The 23,161-nt window shown below is 47.7% G+C and overlaps 1 protein-coding gene across 27 annotated transcripts in view; it reads left to right on the top strand.

The window, feature by feature from the left end:
* The window catches only part of Fxr1 (FMR1 autosomal homolog 1), an 877,806-nt gene extending 855,473 nt beyond the window's left edge, over window positions 1-22,333 (top strand). For all 27 annotated transcript variants that reach the window (XM_087186580.1, XM_087186582.1, XM_087186581.1 and 24 more), the window contains one exon: window positions 18,788-22,333. The gene's annotated coding sequence lies outside the window, so the exon portion shown is untranslated. The remainder of the gene's footprint in view (window positions 1-18,787) is intronic.
* The last annotated feature ends 828 nt before the right edge of the window (window positions 22,334-23,161 follow it).

Genomic DNA, 23,161 nt, shown 5'->3' on the forward strand with positions numbered 1-23,161 from the left:
TCCAGTTTTACAATTCTTGTTTTCAGCTTTTGTATTTTGCTTCTGTGGCCTCTAGGAAATAATGGACTTGACTCTTGTTTTAACTAAAGGGACTTCTCGTGGGAAGGGTGGAATATTAAGATAAGTCCTAAGATTTCTACCGCAGAGAGCTCTCTGCGTGCAGGTCCAGCTGGATTTTCTGTTCTGTGTTGGTATAACGGTGATGTTTCTGATTCCCTGAGCGCGGAGCTCAGTTTCTCACCCAAAGCAAGGAAAACGTCCTTTCATTTTGGAACGCAAAGGTGTCCGCGGCTTCCAGGCGTTTGGACTACAGATGCTTCTTCTATTGTGCACAGCAATCTCAGGCGATTTAACAGCTCAGAGGAGTCATTTGTTTCATTACCCTCATCTGCCTGCCTGACAGGATGAAGTGCGCAGCGTTTCAGAAAGGTTTCGAGCTATCAAATCTGCGTCCTTCCCCGGGAGCCGACGCGGGCGCGGGGCTGGAGCGCGCCGGCCTCCCGCAGCCGCCCTGAGGAGCGCAGAGCCCGGGCCACGGGTGACGAGCGACAAGCGCGGGGCCGGTGACCTGATGGCACCGCGGGCCCGGCCACAGCCCCCAGGGGCTCCCCCGGGAAGGTGCGGTGTGGGCGCGAGTTCCCGCTGCCCAGGGTGTCCCCCAGAGGCCAGAGCGCCTCTGCCCACGGCCCTGCGCCGCCTCGCCCCGTGCAGGTCTGGAAAGTTGTTGGGACTCAAGCCGCCCAGAGCCCCCTGCCTCCTGCGACCTCCTGACCCCGGAGATGGCCCTAGGCGCCCAACTTTCCAGATCGAGTCCTGCTTCTTGCCTCTCACCCCCTGCCTTTTCTTTTAAAGGGTTGTTTGTCCCTGTTTGTGGCCAACTCTGAACCTTCAGAAGCGTGGCTTAGTTCTTCGCGGTCAACAGCCGCGGACTGGCAAGGCTGAGAGCGGGAGCGGCGGGCTCTCCTGGGACGCTGTGCTCCCCTAGGGTCAGAGCAGGCAGGAATGGGAAGGTGCAGCCGCTACACACTCTCGTTTATAAAATTGCTGTGCCGTGTACTAAACTCGCAGGGTATGAATTCAAAGAGCCCGGCACAAAACAGCCTTGATTCGGAGCTCTGACGTTTTCTTGTTGTCCCGCGGAATTAGGTGAGAGGGAAGTGGGGGCGATTCTCCTGTTAGGTTCCAGAGACAGAGACAGAAATTCTGGTCTTTTCTCTGCTTCCTGATCCGGGGCAATGAAAGTGGCCTTGTGAGACCAGATTTCCCTTGGCAGTGCTCTTTCTGGCTTAGGGTTGGCCTGGGAAGTTGTCTTGTAAACTCGCCAAGGCTACTGGGTGTCTTCCTGAAGGGAGGGATACTGGCATTCCGGGCAGGGGCCGCCCCCACCAGCAGAAAGCAGAAAAATAATTACTGTATTAAAAGGAGCGGAGAATTCTTCCCTAGGGTTCTTATCGCTGGCGGCCAGGCCAGCAGCGGGGCTGCGCCCCCACCCCCACGCGGTGACGTCAGGGATGCAGGATTCGCGAGTGTTCCAGAAAGGCCGACGGAAGGCTCCATGGAAGGCTCGCCGGGCCGGGCCGGTCAGTGCGGGCGTCTGCAGCACCACTGCCCAGCCCAGCTTCGGAGACTGCTGGCTCCCCAGAGCATAGCCCAGTACTTCAGCGCGTGCAGTCACACACAGTGGGCGCACGCTTCCGGGGGTGCCCTTTCCCCGTATATATGATTCGTTAGCTAGAATTTGTGGTGAGATCTGAATGAGTGGGCTTTGTTGTGTTTATGCTGGTTTATTTTCAGACGCTGGAAAAATTACACCAAAAGCCTTTACAGACTGCACCGTAGCTTTTCATTGACCCCACCTGAGTGTAGTGATTTAAGATTTGGACTTGGAAGAGTTTCCCGGTTTTGATATCTCCATGTTTAGAAGCCGGTTGCTTCTGGCTTACCACTGCTATGCCATTTCCATTTTCTCTTTCCTCTCCACTCTAATAATCTGTATAGCTTTTAGTAACCTCTTTAGAATCAAGTACTGCTAAAAGAACTCCTCTGAACTGTTACTTAGATTGTAGGTGAGAAGATACTTGGTGGGTACAATGTGCGAAGGATGGATAAAATTATTTGTTGGTAGAAAGCACCTTGGCATTTCTTGGAAGATGAACTTCCCAAGTTTTCTTTCTAACCCTCAAATCAGTTTAACTCATTGAATGCACTTCCAAAAGGAAGGATCCGGGAAACTAGGCCTTCTGTTCTGATATTGGTCCAAGATCTCCCAGTGTAACGATGTAGCCAGAACTTGCCAATATTTTGCATGCAATCAGTTAGTATTAATTCACATCCAGGTCGATTTGACTATCACACTTAACAGCTCAAGTCTGGGTTATTGCATAAGATTACAGCTCAGTCATCCTGAAATGCTAAGTGGCAAACCTGTCTTCTTGAGGCCCTCCTCCCTTCCTGTTGCTCCTTCCTCCCACCTCCAAGGCAAGTATCTGAAACTCCTTTCCCTGTGAGTTTGTTTACTCCAACTTGTGTTGAAGCAGGCTGACATTCTCTCATCAGCTTTCTAAACACTCTCTCCTCAGCTTTGTGAAATGGTGCAAAACATCTTGGAATCCAAGATGGCAAAATAAACCTGAGCATATGGGGGAAGACTTGGTTGTTAGGAAATTGATTTAAATGTTTAGCTCACACTTCAGCCTCAATGCTTCCCTCACTCCTTTTTCCTTGCTCGCTGGCCACCCTGGTCCTTGGGTACTTTCGCTCTATTAACAAGCTGGTTCCCCAGCATAAATTATGAATGCATATCAAGTAGGCCCTTCTGATAAGATAAATCAGGGCCTATTCTCTTTTGCAGGTTTATACTTTTATTCCCATGGAAACTTCTCTCTGCCCCACGAACAGCATCTTTCTACAAACTTACTCTCCCCCTGTAAACTAGAGAGTTATATTCTCAGTAGGAAAAATCAGGTGATTTTTTTTTTCTTCTCCAAGAAGCCTTACAAGTTAAGGATACAAAATATTTCATGGTTAGTTGTATGAGCTTCCAAATTAGCTGCATATAAAGTATTTTAAGATTTTTTTTTTTGGCTGTCACTGGCTGGCAATACTCATTTTGTGTGTGTGTGTTGGTTTGAAAAGCAGGAAGAAATGTAATGAATTGAGTGCTGTCAGAGATGTCTTCTGTTTGAACAATCTTCGATGGGCTGAATGGCAGGGACTCTCTCATCCAGTGCAGGTGCAGTGGAGCTGGGAAAGGGGGAGGGGGTGCGCTCTGTTCAGTCAAAAAGCACCATTCTGCACAATAGACCACACACTGACAGCCAGCGTGACATCAACTCACACTTTCATACTTTTTCCCCTATCCATAGTTCTGAGTTCACAAAGTGGCCATACAGTAGCCTTGGTTAGGTTCCTTTAATGAACATTCTGTGGCTCCTATGGCCAGCATTGAAATCTGCTGAGCGCTGGAAGGAACAAATAGATTTTTAATCGTGAGTCCCAAACCAAAATGGATAGATAGGTCTAGATATGAAAAGTAAGCCGCTCTCCCCTCTCTGTCCCGACACCGGTGCTCATTCACACCAGCCCCACAGAAGCTACACTCTCACAACTCTGAGTTTAAAAAGTTCTCCCAAGACTACTTAGGTCCCCAAACCTTGTCTCCCTTGTCCTGAGAGATCAAACAGGAAGGGAGAGAAGGCATGAATTTCATGTATTTGTTTAAATGTAAAAGGACCTCTAGTATTTTATTATGCTGCGTGAGAGGGCTAATCCTGCAAATGATCGGACATTAATCTCGTAGAGAGTGGTTCCATCCCCTTTTGAATCCTGGGCGAGGGGTGGGAGGAACAGAAGCGAGTTAGTAAAGACGGCTACTGTTTTTAAAACTCTGGACAAAGAAGTGACCACCCTTTGGCTTCCTGGGCCCTACAAGAGCCAGACCTTCGAAGATTTCGTTTTACACTTTTAAGTAAACCCAGGCCTTGGAGTCTCAAGTCTTAAACAGAATTATTCAAGCAGGGCACGCAGCTAGAGGAACTGCTGCCTGAAACCCCCACCCAGTGTCAGCTCCCCCACCACTTCTCCACTTAGCCTGGGATCTGGGCTGGAGCAGGATGGGGAGCAGAGAGGAAAGGTCCCCGCGGACAAGGACAGCACCTCAGAACCTCTTCGGGCCACCAGCCCCAAGTCCTGGGCCCTGGCTGATTTCTCCCTGCGCGATGACTTGCAGAAGCGTTGCGCTCAGGAAAACTGCTCCCTGTTTCTTTACTCACACACAAAATCAATCAGCCATATACATTTTACATATGGCAATAAAAACATCAACTTTCCAGAATCCCACCCCCTAGCAAAACGTTTCCATCTTTGGCCTAAATGGCCTTCGGCTGGTGGGGGCAGGAACAGGCAGGCGTCCTGGGACTGCGGTCACAAGACCCCTCCGCACACCCACCGCTCGGAGAGAGGTCCCGCGGGGTGGGACTCGGGTCGGGGGATTTGATATGCAGGGCGAGTAAAGGCCAGATTCTTTAAAACCTCAAACAACACTGGAAGAGACGGGTGAGAGCGCTGCGAAGCCGCTGGGTGGCCCGCGGCCGTATGCCTAAGGCGCCTACTAAAGTCTAGGCCCAGGGCAAGAGGCGTCCCCTGCCCTTCGACCCGCAGCCCGCTGCTACTTGATAGTTAACGCGTCTTCCGGCCGGTACACACCCACAATTAATCTTTCTTATTAAAGCCTCCATGCAGTACCCAAGGGGCGACTCAAACCTATTTAGATTTCCTTGGTTGGCTGCACAAATTTAAGTGGGCAAAGAGTTATAAACCTAATAAGAGAGGCGCGCGAGAGAGTGATTGGAGTAGAGAGGACCCGAGATTCGCTAGGGGTGTAAGGATGCGGTGGGCCTAGCGGACCCCGGCATCTTCCTGGGGTGCACGGCAGGCTCTAGGAAAGGCGGCGAACCCCACACCCCCACGCACGACATCCACGCGCGCACCCACAAGCCTACCGCTCGCTCCCGGGACGCCTGCTTCACGATACCTCTCCCTGGTTTCTTAGAAACCCCTCCCAGAAAGGCGGAATTTTCAGAGTATCCCGAATCGGGGAACTTGCAGGGAAGGTTTGCACTGTTTGGGATTAATTGAGAATAATTAACACCGGAGACGTTAATCACCACTTTGCTGCGCTCTCTCTCCTTTCGGGTCTGCGGCGTCTGCCTCGTTGGCTCCCGCAGCCGACGCGGGTGGGTTTTGCTGGTGAAAGTGAAGACGTCGCCGTAACTGTCACCCAGTTCGGCTGTACTTTTTTTTTTTTTTAAAGCTCGCATATTGTTTGATTACTAATTCGAGTTAATATGATCTTTATGGCAACATAACAGTGGATAATTGGCCTTTTTTTCTGAACAACAATGTAAATCACAATCGCTTTATTATTTAATAACGTCAAACGCTTCGTTGGATTGGCCCCGACCGTGAAGACCTTTTCTTTCTACACAGTGTTGTGGAGGAAGAACAATGAAGATCTAATTGTGGAGATTTCATAAGTTGGCTCCCGTAAATGAACAGTTAGATATGGAAGTTCCACAGATGTGGACTCCATTCGCTGTAGCAGCTCCCCCCACCCCTGTATCCTCAGTCCAAACATTCTATGGGAGGGTGTGTGTGTGCTGATGGTGGTCCTCAGATCCTAGCAACCACCTAAAGTTTCCAGTAGTAATTAGAGCTTTTATCAGGTTTGCTCTCCAGCTCTCTCTCTTGCCGATGGAGTAAGAAGTCCACACCAAGATTCCCAAATAGCCACAGCCGCTTCTGGAACCCCTTCAGTCACTTTGGTTGTTGGAGGCCGATAGCGGGGGAATGGGTGATATTTTAGTTTGGATTTGGGGGGTCTTATTTTGTTTTGATTTAATTTTTTAAACGGAATCACTTTTGGCAGCAGCTGGGAATATACTTGCTTCAGGCAGAGGTTTTTTGTTTTGTTTTTGTTTTTGGCAAGGGACCCGAGCCATTATTCTGCAAAGACTTGGTAGAAACCCCGGAGACCCCCTCAAATGCAAACGACCAGGTTTGGAAGGAAGGAGTCCCCGCCGCTCGAATGAAGGATTAATCACCTTTGCCCCCAACCCTAATTCTAACGGTACCCAGTGCCTTTGGCCGGCACTGCAGGACCGCTGTCTCGGGGTCTTGAGACTTGGAGTTCTGGCAGATAGGAAGCCCCCACCATTTGGAATTTGGGTCGAGGACGGAGTCTTGCAGCCTACAGCAGTTTTTTTTTGTTTTCGCATGTGCCCGCCTTCCCATTTTATTCTACTTCTGCCCCCGTCTGGAAGCAGAACAATTTTCACCCCACCCAGCCCCTCCGCCCGGCTTCTAAAATAAACCCGAGGTGCGAAATGCTTCGCCTGCACACGCGCCCTGGGGGCCCCCTTTTTTCTTCATCCCCCTCCCCACCGGCCGGGCAGCTGTCCCCGAGCCAGAGCTGGTAGAAACATCGCCCTTTTCTCGTCCCACCCGCATTTGAAAATCATCGCCTTGACCATGCTACAGCCATGTTCCCATTTTCGGGCCTGCTCGCCGCTGGCCAATTTCTTCCCAGTCAGTTCCCTTTCTGAGAACCTAAAAAAGCGAAAGGTTGAGAGACAGGGAGAAGGTGGTGGATTTTCAAAGTAGTCTTTTACCACAAGGGCTACAGTTGGGAAACTTTCCCCAACAGGAGTTAGGCGCGGTGTTATTCTTCTGCAAGGGTCCGCTGGCCTCCTGGCCCCCGCCGGACAATGCTGTCTTTGAGGCCGGTGGCCTGCAGGCCGCGGGGGCCGGGGCCGGGCAGCCTCTTCCAAGGGGCCCGCGGCTGGGGGCGCAGGCAGCGGGCAGGGGGCAGGCGGACCACGCAGGAAGGAAAACCATAAAAGTACCATTTCCCCAAACCCTACACAGGGGCCGGCTTTGAGGGCCTGGGGGCTGGGCTGTGGGGGTGGGGTGGGGAGGGGCGGCGAGAGGGCTTGTGTGGGTTTCTCCCCTCATCGTATTTTGGCACAGAATTATACACTATGGGGTTTCCAACCCTCTTGCCCTCACTCTTAAGAGCCTGGTCTTTGCTTAATAATATCCCAACCCCAGGGCTTCAGCGCTCTGACAGACCCCAGCCAGGTGCCAGGCTTTGTCTTCTCCACTTCTTCTGCCACCCCCACATCCAGAAGTCGGGGTGCGGAGCAGCGGGAAAAGCCCCCTGGCCAGAGGCTCTGGGACCTTCCTTTAACGGGGGTGTTTTCGCCCCTGGAGGACCCCAGCACCTTCCCCGTCTAGCAGAGGCCCTCCGCGGTCACCTCGGGGTGACCCTCGCGGTGGGCGCGTCGGCCTGAGGCTCTCAAGTGAACCCCAACCCCGGCGTCAGGGCCACGTGCTGTGCCTTCGAGCAGCCGCCGGCGCGGGGCGGAGGGGGCACTGGGAGCCACCGCGAGCGTCAGAGCCGGCGCGGGCCGCGGGTCTGCCGCAGCGCTGAACGGAGCGAATGATGTGAGCGTGTTTGATCTGGGGCTGCGTCGTCAGCTTCTGCTTTATTTGTTTGTTTGTAATCTCATATTTAGCAACCCAGGCCGGTGGCAGCGAGGGAGAAAGGACGGGATGGAGGAGGGGCTTCGCGGTAACCACACCCCTTCCTAATGAGTTGATTTCCATATCGGCGTCTCCCGCTTCCAGCGCCCTCTTTTCTTCCCCCCCACCCCCCCCCTCCAGAAGCTCCGGTGCTGTTGCATCTTGCGCGGCGCAGACACCTCTACTTTGCATTGAAACAAACAAACAAAGCCAGCGGAGAGAGCAGAGCCCCGCCCTTGGACAGCCGCCCCCGGCCCCGCGCAGCCCACGCTCCCCACCCCACGGGGCTGACCCCCGGGTGGCCGAGGGTCGCAGACGCCTCGGGCAGACAGCGGGATAGAAACTGACGTCGCCCCGCCCTCCCCGCCTCCAGCTGCCCGGCCTTCGATTCCCTTTCTTTTTTACCCAACTGGAGTTTTCCCCACCTCAAGGTGAAGGCAGGGAGGGCAGAGTCCACCCGGAAAGCGGGGAATAATCCCCAGCCAATGAATCAAAGTGAAAGTTTCAAAGTCTGCAGTGCGGGCCCTGGTGGAGAAAAAATGTAGCTTTGCCCAGGAGGGAGGGAGCTAGTCCGGGGATGGGTGCTGGGCCCGGGGAGGGGACGTGACAGCCAAGCAGGGGAAACTGAGGCAGCGAGGCTGCGTCTGTAGTGTGGGTGTGTTAAAAGTTGTGGCAAAGGCAGGGAAGAAGTTTTGGAAGAGCCTTCAGTGGGAAACTCCAGGCGGGTTTTAGCTGTTCCTGACCTGGCTTCCTTCACACCGGGGGTAGATTCTGCTCGGGAAGCTGGCGAAGGACGCAGACCTGCCCGGCTGCTGCCGCCCCTGCCCTCGCCACCCGGGTCCCCGCGCACCGGGGTCCGGTCTGCGGCCGGAGCTGCGAAATCGCTGGCTTGTCAGCCGCGAGCTGTGGCGCTATCAAAGTGCACTGTCCCGAGTAACTCTCGTCTAGGAGCTAGGAAGAAGCTTTAATGATGATTTGTGGCTCGGCGAGGGGCACGGACAGCAAACACCCCGCAGGTGTGTGCCGTAACACCGCCATCCGGACTTGAATGTAGATTACTCTGGCCCTCGTTTGATCGGCGCTTTGAAACCCTTTACAATTGCCTGTGACGAACGGCCAGTCTTAGTTTTTCTCTGAATAATGCCTTGAGGGTAAGTCCTCGGGCTTTAAAAGAGCTCCACTATTTTTTTTTTAAAGAAAAAGAAAATCGTTCGATTTTCATTTAGACCTCAACTTTTAGTCGCTAAAAGGCGTCAGTCAAAACTTAATGACTGTTACCTTTACCTTTGCAGTATTCCCAACTGCCATATGTGCATGTTAATAACTTTGTTATGCTTTTTAATAATTCACTTTATGTGTGTATATATGCATACCTACATTGCATTAGTGAAAAGAACAGTTATCAATTTACTTTTCTTTAGTCCCAAACTGCACTGCCTGTTTATAGATATTTGTGTGGATGTTTAGTATAAACAGGCATTATTATTATTATTAATACTATTGTTAAGCTCATCTTAATACCCACTGTGTTCTCTCTAAATTACATCTCTTCCGGGAGAGTTTAACTTCAATATTAAACTTTTCCCAAATCAAACCCGGGAGTTTACACCTCCAACTCCTTCACACCAACCTCCATCACCAAAATAAAGAAGGTAGTGCTGTTCGACCTTTAATATTGACTTAGAATATTTACACAAGAGGAGGAAAATGAACTTTTGTCTGAAACGTACAACAGGCGGTACTTTGATTTCGTAAAATAAATGTCAACAACTGCAAGAGCTTATCAAACTAGGAAGGGGGTGCGTGCGAGGCTGGGACCTCGCATGAATGAAAGGCCGGTTCCTGCTGCTTCAGACTCGAAAGGGTTACCCAGAAATAAGGGCCAAATTTGCCTGTTGCACAAGTTTTCTCTGTGCTTTCTAAGTCACAACAGGGGAGGGGGAAGCTGTCGATTGTTATCCAGCTCTGGGCAGGAGCAGACCCCAGTACCGAGGGGCTCTTAGCTTGGGCCAGTAGAAAAGGGGGGCCTTTCAACAGCAGCCCCCTTTGTTCTCCAGATCTCTTTTCCAATGTCAAGCTTCACTTGCACATCCCAAGTTTGTGTGTTAATGACGCTATTACCATCTGGCTTGCCCCACTTTCCAAAAGATATAAATCTCCCAGCTCCTTTGCCCACATTATCATTTAAGTGCCACCATAACCAGAAGAAAAAGATGCTTTCAGGCCTCCCGATTCTCTCGCACTGACTCTGCCTGGCCTGACTCTTCCACTGTGTTTATAGAGTATACAAAGGGGGCAGGAGGGGGCCCCCCAGACCTGATTCCCTAGCTCTGTCCCTCCAAGCCAAAGAAGGCTTGTTACTCGGTGCAAGGAAGGCTTCCAGTGAATTTCCCCTGAAAACATTTTTGTTTTATTTGCAGCAGGCAGAGTATTTGCACCAATGTCCTTCCATGGGCCTCTGCCTCCCTCCACAGTGTAGGTTTGTAAAAGTGTCAGTGCACATCCCAGGCAGTGAGATGTGCCACTCAGCAGCCCTGTTTGCAGCCGCAGAATGGGCCGGTCGCTCTGGGAATGGGGGCAGGGGTGAAGGGAGATAAAAAGAGCTCTGTAGAGCAACTTTTGGGAGCTGGGCATCTCTTGGAAATTCTCACTTTTAACAGTTCCTGCAGAGGCATCCTGTGATTTACACACTTATAGCTGTAGCTTGAGATCCACCTTTCCCATTCGACTCTTTCTTGGTGAAAGTAATCAGTGATTTGCGTGTTTTGGGCACAAAAGCTGAGAAAAATACAACTAAAGGAGTGGGGCCGGCTTGGGCACGGCTCCACAATGACTCCATTTATGTGGCCGGGTCCCAGTGAATAGAGCAGAGCAGAGCCTGTCTCTCAACGCGTGGGCTGCTGGTCAGGCCCCCGGCGGACTTAAGCAGCTAATTCCCCTTGCAATCTCCCAAACCGAACTGCCTGTGCTTCTAGACCATCCTATCTAGGCGCATCTTTCTTCTTCTGACTCCGTCCCTTTTCCCCAGTTGCCCTCCCTCCCGGAGCTGAGTTCCTCTCAGAGAAGCCAGACCAACAGGTTGGAAGAATTGGAAGTCTGAACTTCCCAGCTCCCTAAGACACTGTCCAAATCAGAAGTTACCTGAGCAGCCCCCTGCCTTCACAAGTCTTGTTGGCCAGAGAAAGCATCTTTAAGGGAAAATAAATTCTTTCTGAGGAATGAAAAATAACTTATTGCATATTCCTAATTCTTTGTTGAACTGAGCACAGACAGGGCTTATATCACACCGTTGTAGCTGTTTGCAAAAGCTACATTTCTCTTTCCAGTTCACTTTCCTGCTTTTCTCCTCCAAACTTAAGCAAGATCTTGTTGAGAAATTTGTACCCCTGCTTTTTCCTCTTGAGAACATTATCGAGTTGATATGAACAAATTGCAGGGGATACACCATTTAAGTAAGATGCACTTTTAATCACTGATCATTAAAACGGTTATGTTAAATATACTCAATTACATGCATGACTTCACGCTCACAGTACCTTCTATTCTCCCAGCTGCTCGTGTATTTCTTAACGATAGTCTGGGGCAGAAACTTGATTACACCGAATCCATACATTTCGATGGATTTCATCAGCCTAATTAATGCCTCAGTGTGGTCCTGGGGTCTGAATGAACCTTTCACTGTCATTCGAGGTTAAAGGCGGTGTTGGAATGTAGGAGTTTCTTCTGTGCTCGTCACTCTGGAAACTCGGGGTCCCCTTAAGTGAAGTGGACAGAGGTCATTAAACAGAAAGACTGTGAAACAAGCAAACCTTTCCAAAGAGAGACTAGTTCTCCACCCTGATTTCCACATCAGTTTTTTCAATGCCAACGACAACCTGCAAATATATAGTAAAGTGGAAATGAGCACCCTTCTGTTACATCTTAAAACTGCACGGAAAGGGAAAAGTTGAAAATACACGTAACAACCAGTGTGTAATTTAGTTTTTTTTTTTAATTTTTTGACTCATCAAAGCTGTCTCTGCTCCTTCCCCTCTTCCTGCTCCCCTAACTTTTAGACCTAGGTTCACCTCCATTGCAACTTTCATCTCTCACAAGGAAGCCCTCCTGGCCCGCATTCATGAGGAACTTGGGTCACTCCAAGAGTGGTGACTACTTTCTGCCTTTTCAGGTGTAAATTAACATCTGAATACATCTCAACCTCCCTGACCCCGACCACCCCTGCCTCCCCGGGCTGCTGCTGATTGCACCTCTAACGACTGGCCCTGCAGGCTGAGGTCAAGCTCCCAACCTCCCCACTTCCTAGCAAGACCAGCAAGTGCTTGCCGTGCCTAGGAGAGGAGCCCTGAGGCATGTCCACATCTAATGAGACCCTGAGGAAGAACATCGTTTAAGACATCCCTTCTTCATGGTCAAGGGAAGAAGAGTACAGAAGAGGAAGAAATATCTTGATTCTCTAAGAAATGTCCTGCCGGACTGGGTGGCATATGTCAGTAATTCAAGCACTCGGGAGGCTGAGGCAAGAGGATTGCCTTGAGTTTGAGCCAAGACCCTGTCTCAAAAAAAAAAAGTCTTAATTTGGGCAAATGAGACTTGAAAGTTTTCCTTGGTTTTGAGTGCCTTTACCCCAGAAATTCCTTACTGTAGGGGATCCACTGACCCGGATCTCAGGTGAGGCCGCCTAAAGTTGTAACCCAACCCTGATCTGATGGAACAGGAAGGATTTCTGATCTATACCACACTAGCACTTTGGAACTTTGTGCTTGTTATGCTAATCCAATGACTTCTGTAGTAGGGGTATGTTTCAGCTTTTGAAATTAGCTTTTTATAGTGCCTTGTGTAATGACAGACATTACAGAAGAGAAAAAAATGTACCAGCATTGGTGGCACAATACTCCTGGCAACCCTTCTGGGCCATTTAAACAGATGAATGGAGACCCAGATATGTTTGTAAAGTGAAGCTGTGAGTGATCTCGTGATCTCAGGGAGCGGGCGGAGGCAGATGCTGGCGGCCAGACCCTTGTGAGGGTTAAGATGTGTTCACCACCACCCCCCAACCCTGCTTTTCTCTCAGACTGAGATGGGATCCAGTCATTTCCCATAATTGTAAACAAGGGGAATTCACACACTGATCAAATATCCCAGAAGAGAACTTCTTTCATCGGTTATCTGTCTTTGATGGACATCAGAGCTCGGTCATTCCCAGCCTGGCCATTGTGAGCCCGACTCTTCCCTCCCTTCCCCCTCCACAAATGACAGTGGCTTCTGAAGCCAGTGGCTCCGGCATGGGCTGGGGGCTCTTCTGCATGACACAGGCTCCAAATGTCAACCTGCAGCTATGGAGAAGCCTGTGAAGGGTGATGATGAATAAACTCGACTGTGTTAACAGTCCTGTTTGGGACAAAAGCAAATCTGCCAAGAAATAGCCCTCTGAATGGGTTGCCAGCTTCTGAGATCTTGGGCAATGACACCGATTGGAAATGCTGTTGGCTTTTTCTTCCAAGTTGTGCCATTTTCTTCTAGAGGTAAACAGGAGCAAAATACCTGGCTGGATACAGTGGCTCACTAATGCCAGTTGAACCAACTAGAAGTGGTGTTTCTTCATTAAGACCAGAGGTCTTAGTGAAGTGCAGGCTCTGACAGCCTCACTTTTAGAAAAGACAAATTTTGTACATCCACACTTTGAAGTTACAAGCTTCACCCAGCTTGGTACTGTTTGATTCCTCCTCTGGTATTTTTCTTTGCATTTTTGGGTCCATGTAGGCACAGAATAACTATAATATTCAATACACAAACTCTCTAACACAGCAAATATATGAATCAGAGATTTTTTTTTCCCCTTTGGTATGTAGTATGCCAAGGTCATGGATTTTCTTAACAAACGTCTGAGAAAAATCAACATTTTTGTTGTTGCTGTTGTGTTTTCTTTTTTGCTTGTGCCTTTGAGACAGTTTCATTATTAGTTCGGGCTTCTCTTGAACTCACTGTATAGCACAGGCTCACAGCAATTCTCCTGCCTCAGCCCCTCAGGTCTGGGATTACCAGGGAGACCACACCCTGCTTCAAAATTAACATGTTTATCATTTATCACATCATCTAATCTATCCAGTGGGGTAGATTCCGATTCCACAGTAAATCCATCCAGTAACATCTTTTTTTTTTTTTTTAACTGGGGATTGAACCTATGGCAGTCATACTGAGCTACAGGTCCAGCCCTTTTTATTTTTTATTTTAAGACAAGGTCTTGCTAAGTCCCTAAGTAGCCATAGCCCAGGTGGACTTGAACTTGCAACCCTCCTCCCTCGGCCTCCCACAGTCATACTTTCTAACAATGCCATCTGTAGAGCTGGTGTTTGAGTTGAGTGTAGAGCAGCATACCCAGGATAAAGGTGGAGCGGATGAAGCAGGGTCAGTCTCGCTTCTGTATGACACGGCAGCATTGCTGGGAGGAAGCTACAGTGCCAAGAGGCAGTGACTCGGAGGCAAAGAAATGGCTTGCTGTGACTTTATGGCTGGTGTTATTTATTTATTTATTTATTGGTACCGGAGATCAAACTTGGGACCTTGTGCTTTCCAGGCAGGCCCCGGAACCACTGAGCTAAATCCCCGGCCCATGGCTGGTGTTATTTATGATCTGACGTGTTTGGTTATTTTTGAGCTGAAGGATTTATAGACTGATGTTGATGGAGATGATCTAGAGCTGATGAGGACAGGCTTTGAAATCTCTGGGCGTTTAGTTTCCACTTCAAAATCTAAACTTAAATTGTTCATTGGTTCATGTCAGAGAACATCTCATTTGAAATTCTGTTAGAAACTCTGTGACAGCAACCAAACTTAGATGAGTTTAGAAATAGCTTTGACTCTCAGCAAACGTCTGAGAAAAATCAACATTTTTGTTGTTGTTGTTGTGTTTTCTTTTTTGCTTGTGCCTTTGAGACAGTCTCATTATTAGTTCAGGGTGCTCTTGAACTCACTGTCTGATCCCAGTGTGTTAGCTCTCCTACTTATTTAGGAACCAAGCAAGAAAACGCCTGGTTTCCAACCGGGGGAAAAGCTGATTCTCAGCACTGGGTCCTCAGCCCTCGGAGAGACCATGAAATTAATTTAGAGCCGTCTGAGCAGTCCTGGCCTCATGGCCTCCAAATGGCGCATTTTCAAACTCAGAAATGCCAGATCTTATTATTTCTGTGGCCAGGGTTTGCTCAGGATCTGTGACAGCCGAGTCTCCTATCCATTATGTGGCAGTGCAGTTCATTTACCGGGTTCGGAGAGAAGAGAAGAGCCTCCTGTTTAAGAAGAGGAAACTTCAGTCAAGGGCTATGTTGTATTTCAATGCAGAAATCAAAATTCAAGCTGGGGAAAGTGGAACAGCAAATTACATTTTTGAACCCAAACTTTTGTAGTTAAATCAACCTCCTACAGGGCTGTGGCTGGTCATTTAATTTGAAGGCTTATGATTGGGATAGAAGCACTAACCCATGAACAAACAGCTAGATGATCTTTTTCAGGCCCATCTTATATTCTTAAATAATTTAATATGCACTTCTCATTCTAATGCATCCATAGGTAAAAATTATCTTTTTTGTTTATTTTGGTTTTTGAGATAGGGTCTCACTCTGTAGTTCAGGCTGGGTTTGAACTCACTATGTAGCCCAGGCTGGCCTCAAACTCACAGAGATCCTCCAGCCTCAGCCTCCTAAGTGCTGAGATTACAGTCGTGGACCACCAAATATCATTTTTTATTTTTGGTACTGGGTATCGAATTCAGGACCTTTGGCTTGCAAAGCAGGCGGTGGGACCACTGAGCTAAATCCTGGGACCCCAAATACCATTTTTATCTCATGTCAATTCCTGATCATTTTCTGCATCACGGGTTACAGGCAGGTACATAGAACTATCTAGAAGTCCAAGATATTTCAAAGACCCGGGATTTCAAACAAAAGTGAACCAAGTACCCCAGCTGTAAAGCAGTGAGGGCCTGTGAGACTAGGGAGCGGCACGCCCAGAAGGGCTCCCTGGAGGTGGGCAGGACAAAGTGTCTGTGGGTGGTGCCAGGTCAGGGAGAAAATGGGCAGAGTGAGAGAGCGAGCGGCGAAGGCCAGGCCCCTGCGTCCGTCCCCACGTTGGAAGGGGGCGGGGCACCCTAAACTGCATCCCGGCTGTGGCCTGCACCCTGCCCACCTCACCAGCAGCTCTGCTGTATTTGCCTATCTACCGCCTGAAAGCCTTGCTGCAGGTGGGGCACAGGTATCAGTGATTTGTCAGCCTGAATGTGTTGTGGGCAGTAACTTTGCATGAATCTTCACTCCCAGGCTTTTGTATTTGGGGATTAAGAAATTGATGGTGGAAAAAAAAAAAAAAAGAAATTGATGGTGATCTGGATGTGGCGCTGCATGACAGTAATCCCAGCATGAAGGAGGCTGAGGCAGGAGGATTGCCAGGTGTTCAAACCCAGCCTGGACTACAGAGTGAGACCTTGTCTCACAAAAACCTTATGTGCATTAGACTTGGACCATGAAGGCATTAAGTGCTGTGTTTTACTTACTTTCTGTTTTCAATTTGTGGGTGTGGACATTAGTGACTCCCAAATGCCCAAGGCCAGGGCCTCTGAGCTGACACCTTGGCCTTTTTGTCCCTCCCTCCCTGTCCTCTGGTGGCCACGGGCAGGCCTGTCCCTCAGATAGGAAAGCTGGGGCACCTGGTCAGGGGCAGCTGCTGCGCCTGGCCCTTCTGACAATCACTGAGTTTCGATGTCAACATCACTGCCTTCCCAAGTTTCCTGAAGACCTCAGAAGGACTTCACAGAGCAGGCCTCCTTACCCAGCGGTGTAGGGCAGCAGACAGGACCTGCTGGGGCTGTCCCCGGCTGGCCTGGCTAACAGTGATCCCAGGACAGCCTGGGGCTTGGAGCTGTGCACACAGACAGCTCCAAGGGGCCTTAGAGAGCCAGGGGAAGTGGGCACGGCCACCTGCACTGCCTTTCTCCAAGCACAGTCTGTCTGGTCCCCGTGGAGCTCAAGGCAAGCCAGAGAGAAACCTCAGGATTCCTGACTCTTCTTTTCTCAGCTCAGTGGTTTCTCATCTTTGATTCTAGAAAGAAAAATAGCACTCTGGAGGCTGAGGCAGGAGGATCACTGAGTTCGAGGCTAGCCTGGGCTACATAGCAAAACTCTGTTGCAAAAAAGAACAAGGAGAGAGAGAGAGAGAGAGAGAGAGAGAGAGAGAGAGAGAGATTTGTATATTTGAATGAGAGTTGCATTCTAGCAGTAAGCCTGTGGGTGGAAGAGGGACTGTCACCGTGCTTTAGAGGCAGCTGTGAGCCAGTGAGGCAGTGGACCCCAGCTCTGTGTTGTAGAGCAATCGTTCTTCACACCCAACCTCAGAGTGCTTTTTTATTTCCTGTTTTTAAAAAAACACACTTTTTTTTTTTTTCAGTTTTGAAGATGGAGCCCAGGGCCTTTGCACTGAGCTCCATCCCCCAACCCCACACCCCTTTTTTTCTTTTTTGTTTTTTTGAAACAGACGCTGTCTGTAGCCCAGCCTGACCTTAAACTCTGGCAAACCTTCTGCCTCAGCATTGTCCAGAGCTGGGGTCTGGGGTCTGGGGGGTGGGATCACACGCCCCGCCCCTTTTTAAATTTAACTCAGGAAGCTGGGCCCACTGTTTCAGGCCGGTAATCCCAGCTCAGCGGAAGCCTGCGGCAGAATGATCGCAAGTTGGAGGACCGCCTCGGCAATTTAGCATGACCCTGTCTCGAGTAAAATTACAGTGTACAGAAAGGAGCGGGGCACGGAGCACAGGGGTAGAGTGCCCCTGGGTTCTGTCCCCGGAACTGGAAAAACGGAAATGTGATGAGAACCGGCGATGTCTCCTTTGACTAACACCCACGGAAAGCAACAGAAGGAACACAGAAACCCTCCGAACTGGACTCCTCACACCAAACTTCCTCCACACCAGCTCCTGCCTGGAGAGCGCCGGCCTCCCTCCTCCCAGCATTCTTACTGGGATGACCTCTCCTCTCCCATTGCATCCCTCACCCATTTCTCCTCTGGGAGCCCAAGGCGATTTTTCAGACTTATCATAATCTTTTCCCAAATACCATGACAAATTAGAAGGGAAGCTTCAGGATAATAGCCAGTATGAACTATGCAGACCCTAAATGTGGTGGTCAGGGTACCAGCAATTAAGAGCACATATTTCTTTTTTTCATTTTTTGGTTTTGTTTTGTTTTTGGTACCTTTGGAACCGGGGATGGAATTGGGGAACTTGTGCTTGTGAGGCAGGCGCCGGAACCACTGAGCTAAATCCCCAGCCCCTCATTTTTTGGTTTTTTGAAACAGGGTTTTGCTATGTAGTTCAGGTTGGCCTTGAGTTTACAGTGAATCTCCTGCTTCAGCCTCCCCAGTGCTGGGTTACAGGCATGGGCCACCACCTCTAGTTTTATTTTATTATTATTATTTTTGTTTTGTTTTTTGCGGTACCAAGGATTGAACTCAGGGCCTGGTGCTTGTGAGGCAGGCGCGGTACCACTGAGCTAAATCCCCGGCCCCGTATTATTATTATTATTATTATTATTATTATTATTATTTTGGTCTTTTGAGACAGAGTCTTGCTGTGTAGCTCGAACTGGAGTTGAGCTCACTATGTAGCCCAGGTTAGCCTCAAACTCACAGTTATCCTCCTGCTTCAGCCTCCCAAGTGCTGGGATCACAGGCATATACCACCACACCTGGCTCACTTGAATGAGTTTTACAATGAATTTGTGTGATGGTCCCAGAATGACTGTTTTCAAGGCTCTGAATGTGTCTACTGGGGTGGGCTTTTCATGTTCTCTACCCCAGTGAGGAGGCCACATAGGCTGGAAATGCCTACAGGATCTAGGTTCTAGCTGAGACATCTACAAATCTGGTTTGAGACAGTTTCTGCTTCCGAACTTCAGTCTCTGTAGTGTGAAGTCTAGGACTAGATATTCGCTCAGGTCCAGCCCAGTGAATTTTCACCATGGAAAGTGATCCGGGCCTTCTGAGTTTCCTCTTACTTCATAGTCCTTTCAGTAAAAGTTGATGAAGAAAACTGGCAAAGGCCTTTTCGGTCTTCAGGGTGGGGCGGGTATCCTGGGTGTGACTGGAGGGACAGTGAAGGCTCTCGGCCTGTTTCCGTGCACACGGCGAGCCACCCCTCCTACTTTGCCTTTGTTTCCCTTTTCAGATCCAATAGAAATAATGTTTACTCAGGATGAGTCTCGAGGTAAGGAGACGCTGGCCTGGCTGGCTCCGTTCTAGGACTCTGGTCTTCGGTCGTCAGAACCCACAGAGGCCGAACTTCCTGCTTGATGCTCCTGAGGCTCTGGAAGGAAGCTGCCTGGAGGATATGAAGCCTGAGTCCTGCAGAGGAGGAGTGAATGAGGCTGCTACGGTCACTAACCCACCTGGCTGCTGCTGTGTAACCAAGGGACCACAAGTTACACACGTGTGGCTGGGCAGGTCCCTCTCAGGCCTGCTGTCCGACCTCTCCTTCTTGTGGCCTTTTCAACGAGAAGACAAGGAAAAAAGTGACTCCTGACTTGTGTGTGTGTATATATATATATATTTTTTTTTTTCTTTTTTTTTGGTACCAGAGATCGAACTTGGGTCCTTGCACTTTAGAGGCAGGCAGTAGAACCACTGAGCTAAATCCCTGGCCCTTTTATTTATATATTTATTTTATTTGAGACAGAGTATCACTATGTAGCCCAGGCTGGCCTTGAACTCTCAGCCTCCTGAGTGCTGGAATCACAGATGTGTGTGACCACACCCAGCTCTGGATTATATTTTTTAAAATTAAGATTAATAAATTGTTTTATGTCCATTCCAGTACAGGAACTCAATGGCAGTTACAAAACAGTACAAATGGGTCACAGAAAAAAATATGTTCAAGATTAGGTTAAACCATTTCTCTGAAATGCCTGCATCCATTTTTGGGGAGACAGCTACTATATTCCTGTGATTCATCTTTTTTGGAGGAGGGGCTTAAAATCAAGATGAGAAATGATATTTAGACCGAAGATATTGTTTTCTTATATAGCCATTATTTTTTAAAAGATTTCTTTTTTCTTTATTTGATTTTGTTAGTACATGTTTACATTCCTTGTGGGGAATGGGTACCTGTACATGACACATCTGAATTCCTTTTTCTACATTTTAAAATGCAAATCAACCCTGTCCTCACAGTGCTTCACCATATCCGTGTGTGTGCACGTGCGCATGTGTGTCTGCATGTATGTGTGCATGCACGCCTGTATACATTCATTCATGTGTGTATATCTTTTCATACATATGTATGTGTGTGTGGAGGAGGTCTTTTCAAACTTCTAGAATCTGGATCTTGTTAGAAGTAGGTGAGAAAATTAAGAGAGGTCCAGAATAATAACAACAATAAAGATCAGTGGTTTCATTTCACAAAACCCCTCGCCAGGCATAGTAGTGGCACACAACTGCAGTCCCAGCAGGGGAGGCTGAGGCAGGAGGATTGAGGTGAGTTTGAGGCCAGCCTGGGCTACAGAGTGAGACTGTGTCTCGTAAAAAACAAGCAAAAAAAGAAACAAACAAAACAATGTCAATGCTCATTGTATAGTATTCTTTTTTTTTTTTTTTTTGGTACCGGAGATCGAACTCAGGTCCTTGCGCTTGCACAGCAGGTGGCAAAACCACTGAGCTAAATCCCTGGCCCAGTTGTACAGTATTCTGATAGTTTTAAAAGTACTATGATTGAAGAATATTATACTCCTAAATTATTATGATTCTTATATAATTTCAAGCAACACATAGGAACCACTTTAATGATTTTTTTTTTTTGCTTTCATTTGTTTTAGAGGGGGTAATTAAAGAAAAAAATTTTTTGAGACAGATGCTATGTAGTTCAGGCTGTCCTTGAACTCACTATGTAGTCCAGGCTGGCCTCGAACTCAGAGTGATTCTCCTGCCTCAGTCTCCTGAGTGCTGGGAGAGGAATTAAGTTTTAATTCCTAGTATTTCTGTTGCTGTGAAACATTAGGATAAGATAGCATTTGCTATTCACATGGAAGATAAACTGTGGCTTATTAAAAATTTTGATGTTCATTGCTGTAAAATAAAGTGCATATTGTATTTTTTCCTGAGTGTTCTTTTATTATATGTACTAAATTTTACAATGTTGTTTTTAATATACTGTTTTATTAAGTTATTTTTTACAAGATAAAATACATAATAGTAAAAGAGTTCCTTGCTTTTGTTCTAATTTTACTGTGTCAAGTCAAGCAAAGTGGACACATCTCTCAAGAAAAAAAAATCCTGAGCATGTTTTTGAATCAAAATGATTATTTACAGTATTTTTTCCTAATAGACTAGCATTTATTGTGGATCTTATTTCAAAGCTGATTATTCTCAAAGAAAAGCAGAGGTATTAGAATTTCCAAATAAATTACATTGTTTAAAAGTACATTAATGCATTATTCATACTGTTCTCTGCAATTGGCTAAAAATGCAAAAAGAGAAAAGATAAAAAGATTAATTTAAAAAACACAGTCCGTAGTATCCTCTAAAATATCAAATTTGGGGATTTGAAAGAACTTACAGATTCCATTTTGGGGGAAAATAGTGGAAATTTATATCCAAGCCATACACAATTTAAGTCGACCCCCCCTTAAAAAACATTAACCATGATAGGCATCTCGGCAAGGTAGGTTTTAACATATTTTTTCCTAATTTTCCCCCCTCCATTCAGTAAGAAGGATAAGCTTTTCCAGTAACCAGTCACCGTGGTAACTGCCAAAAAAATTCTCCTGAAGTTTGAAGAGGTCAGCGGGCGGGGTCAGCAGCCCAGCCCTCCTGCCGCAGCCCGGGCCTGCGCTGGGGGTGTGGGGCTGATCCGGCCCTGAGAGGGGACCCTTCCGCCTCTGATATAAATTTTTTAAGTCAGTTCGTGGCCTAGACTCTCCAGGTGGCCTCCGAAATCGATTGTGACCCCCTGACCCTGTCTCGAGGAGGAATAGCATCCACCCTAAGCGAGGATTTAGCCAGGAGTGACAGCTATCCGCTGAGTGTTATTGGGGACAGGATAAACAGTTCGGGAGCTCGGAAGGAGGTGCGAGCCAGACATCATTACAAACACATTAGGGCATAATTAAGAAATCTGTTTAAAAAAATTTTTTTACTGAAAAATGTGTTTGTGTTTTGTTACAGTATTCCTATGTGATCTATGGGGTCTTTAAATGGAAGTTTGTATTCTAAGCCACGCTCCGGCTAGCCTTTTATGTACTTTGTTACAAATAGGCAAATGAGATAGGCAGATTTGCAACAATAGAAGTGTAGTGTGGAAGTAGTAAAATGTGTAGAAAAGGGAAGCTAATTGTTACAAATATCGATAGGTGAAGAGTTTCCAGTATTTTTCAGTACTAAAATTGTGTGTATCTCTTGAAGTGTTTAAAATGGAAAAATAAGAAAAAAGAAAGCCAAATCTAAAACGGGAAAACAAGGAACTTCGACACCCTCCCTGAAAAAAGCGAGAAAAAGTCAAGAATGAAGATGAACTTGTTGCACTCCGGGTCCTTTGCTAATTTGTAAAACAAATACCAGTTCTTCATTTGGATACAAATGAGAGGAAAAAAGAAAAAAAAAAAACATGGAAAGAGACATTAGGGAGGAGAAAACGTAAAAGTGGCATCTCTGAGTAGCTTCCTATACTTTCAACAGTTTGAAGGTATCAAAAGCTTGGAAAATAAAACTATTATGTACAAATTCTCAATGACTCTTTCTTTTCCCTCTTTTTCCAGGAGGCCACTCTAAGTTTTATTTTCCCAAGGAGCTGAGCTGTGGTCCTAATGCGGCCTTGAGGGACAGCAGGGAGGGGGGTGGGCCCCTCCCGCGCCCCCTTCAGGGGTATTTACCGCACTTTCCCCTTCTCTCAGCTCCGGTGGAGCAACATGCAGGGGAAAAACCGTGTCCTCTGCATCCCGCCGGCCGCCGGGAATCAGATGCTCAGGGAGGATTTCCCTTAGGGAGAGCAGCCGGTGGGTGACAGAGGACAGGGAGGGGACCTAGCCCGAGACCCACACATGCGCTTTGTGTCGGAGGCCTCTGTCCCGGCTTCTCACTCCGTTAAATCCCTATTATAAAACTTATCTTCGCAAAGCCTATTATAGTATTCTCAGGACAAATTGGACCATGAATAACTTGGTTGGAAGTAGAGAGTATTTTCTACTCAAGGAAAGTTGGAGATGACAACAGCTTAACTGAAAGAATAGTGATTAATCTTAAATAGATGGATTTCAAAGTTTCACTCTTCATAAAGAGAACCTTTGATAGTTCCCCCTCTAGACTCACGTTTCCACTTCCTTTGTATTAAGAATTGGACGAGTGATTACACTGTCTCCACTGTAGCGTGGCTCTAACTGTTGATTAATTTCTTCTGTGTTATTCCTCTGTCAGACAGGCGCCCACTCTGCTTCCTGCGAGTTGAATCTATGCTTAGACACAAACTATGTGATAGTAAAGATATCTTGCAAAAGTCATAATTCCCTCTTAGATACAATGTAAAAATATTTAATTTAATGTCCTATAGTTTTGT

This window comes from Heterocephalus glaber, unplaced genomic scaffold (assembly GCF_053883595.1).
Source record: "Heterocephalus glaber isolate CG9 unplaced genomic scaffold, H.glaber_assembly_v1.0 deba00001504, whole genome shotgun sequence".
Lineage (NCBI taxonomy): Eukaryota > Metazoa > Chordata > Mammalia > Rodentia > Bathyergidae > Heterocephalus > Heterocephalus glaber.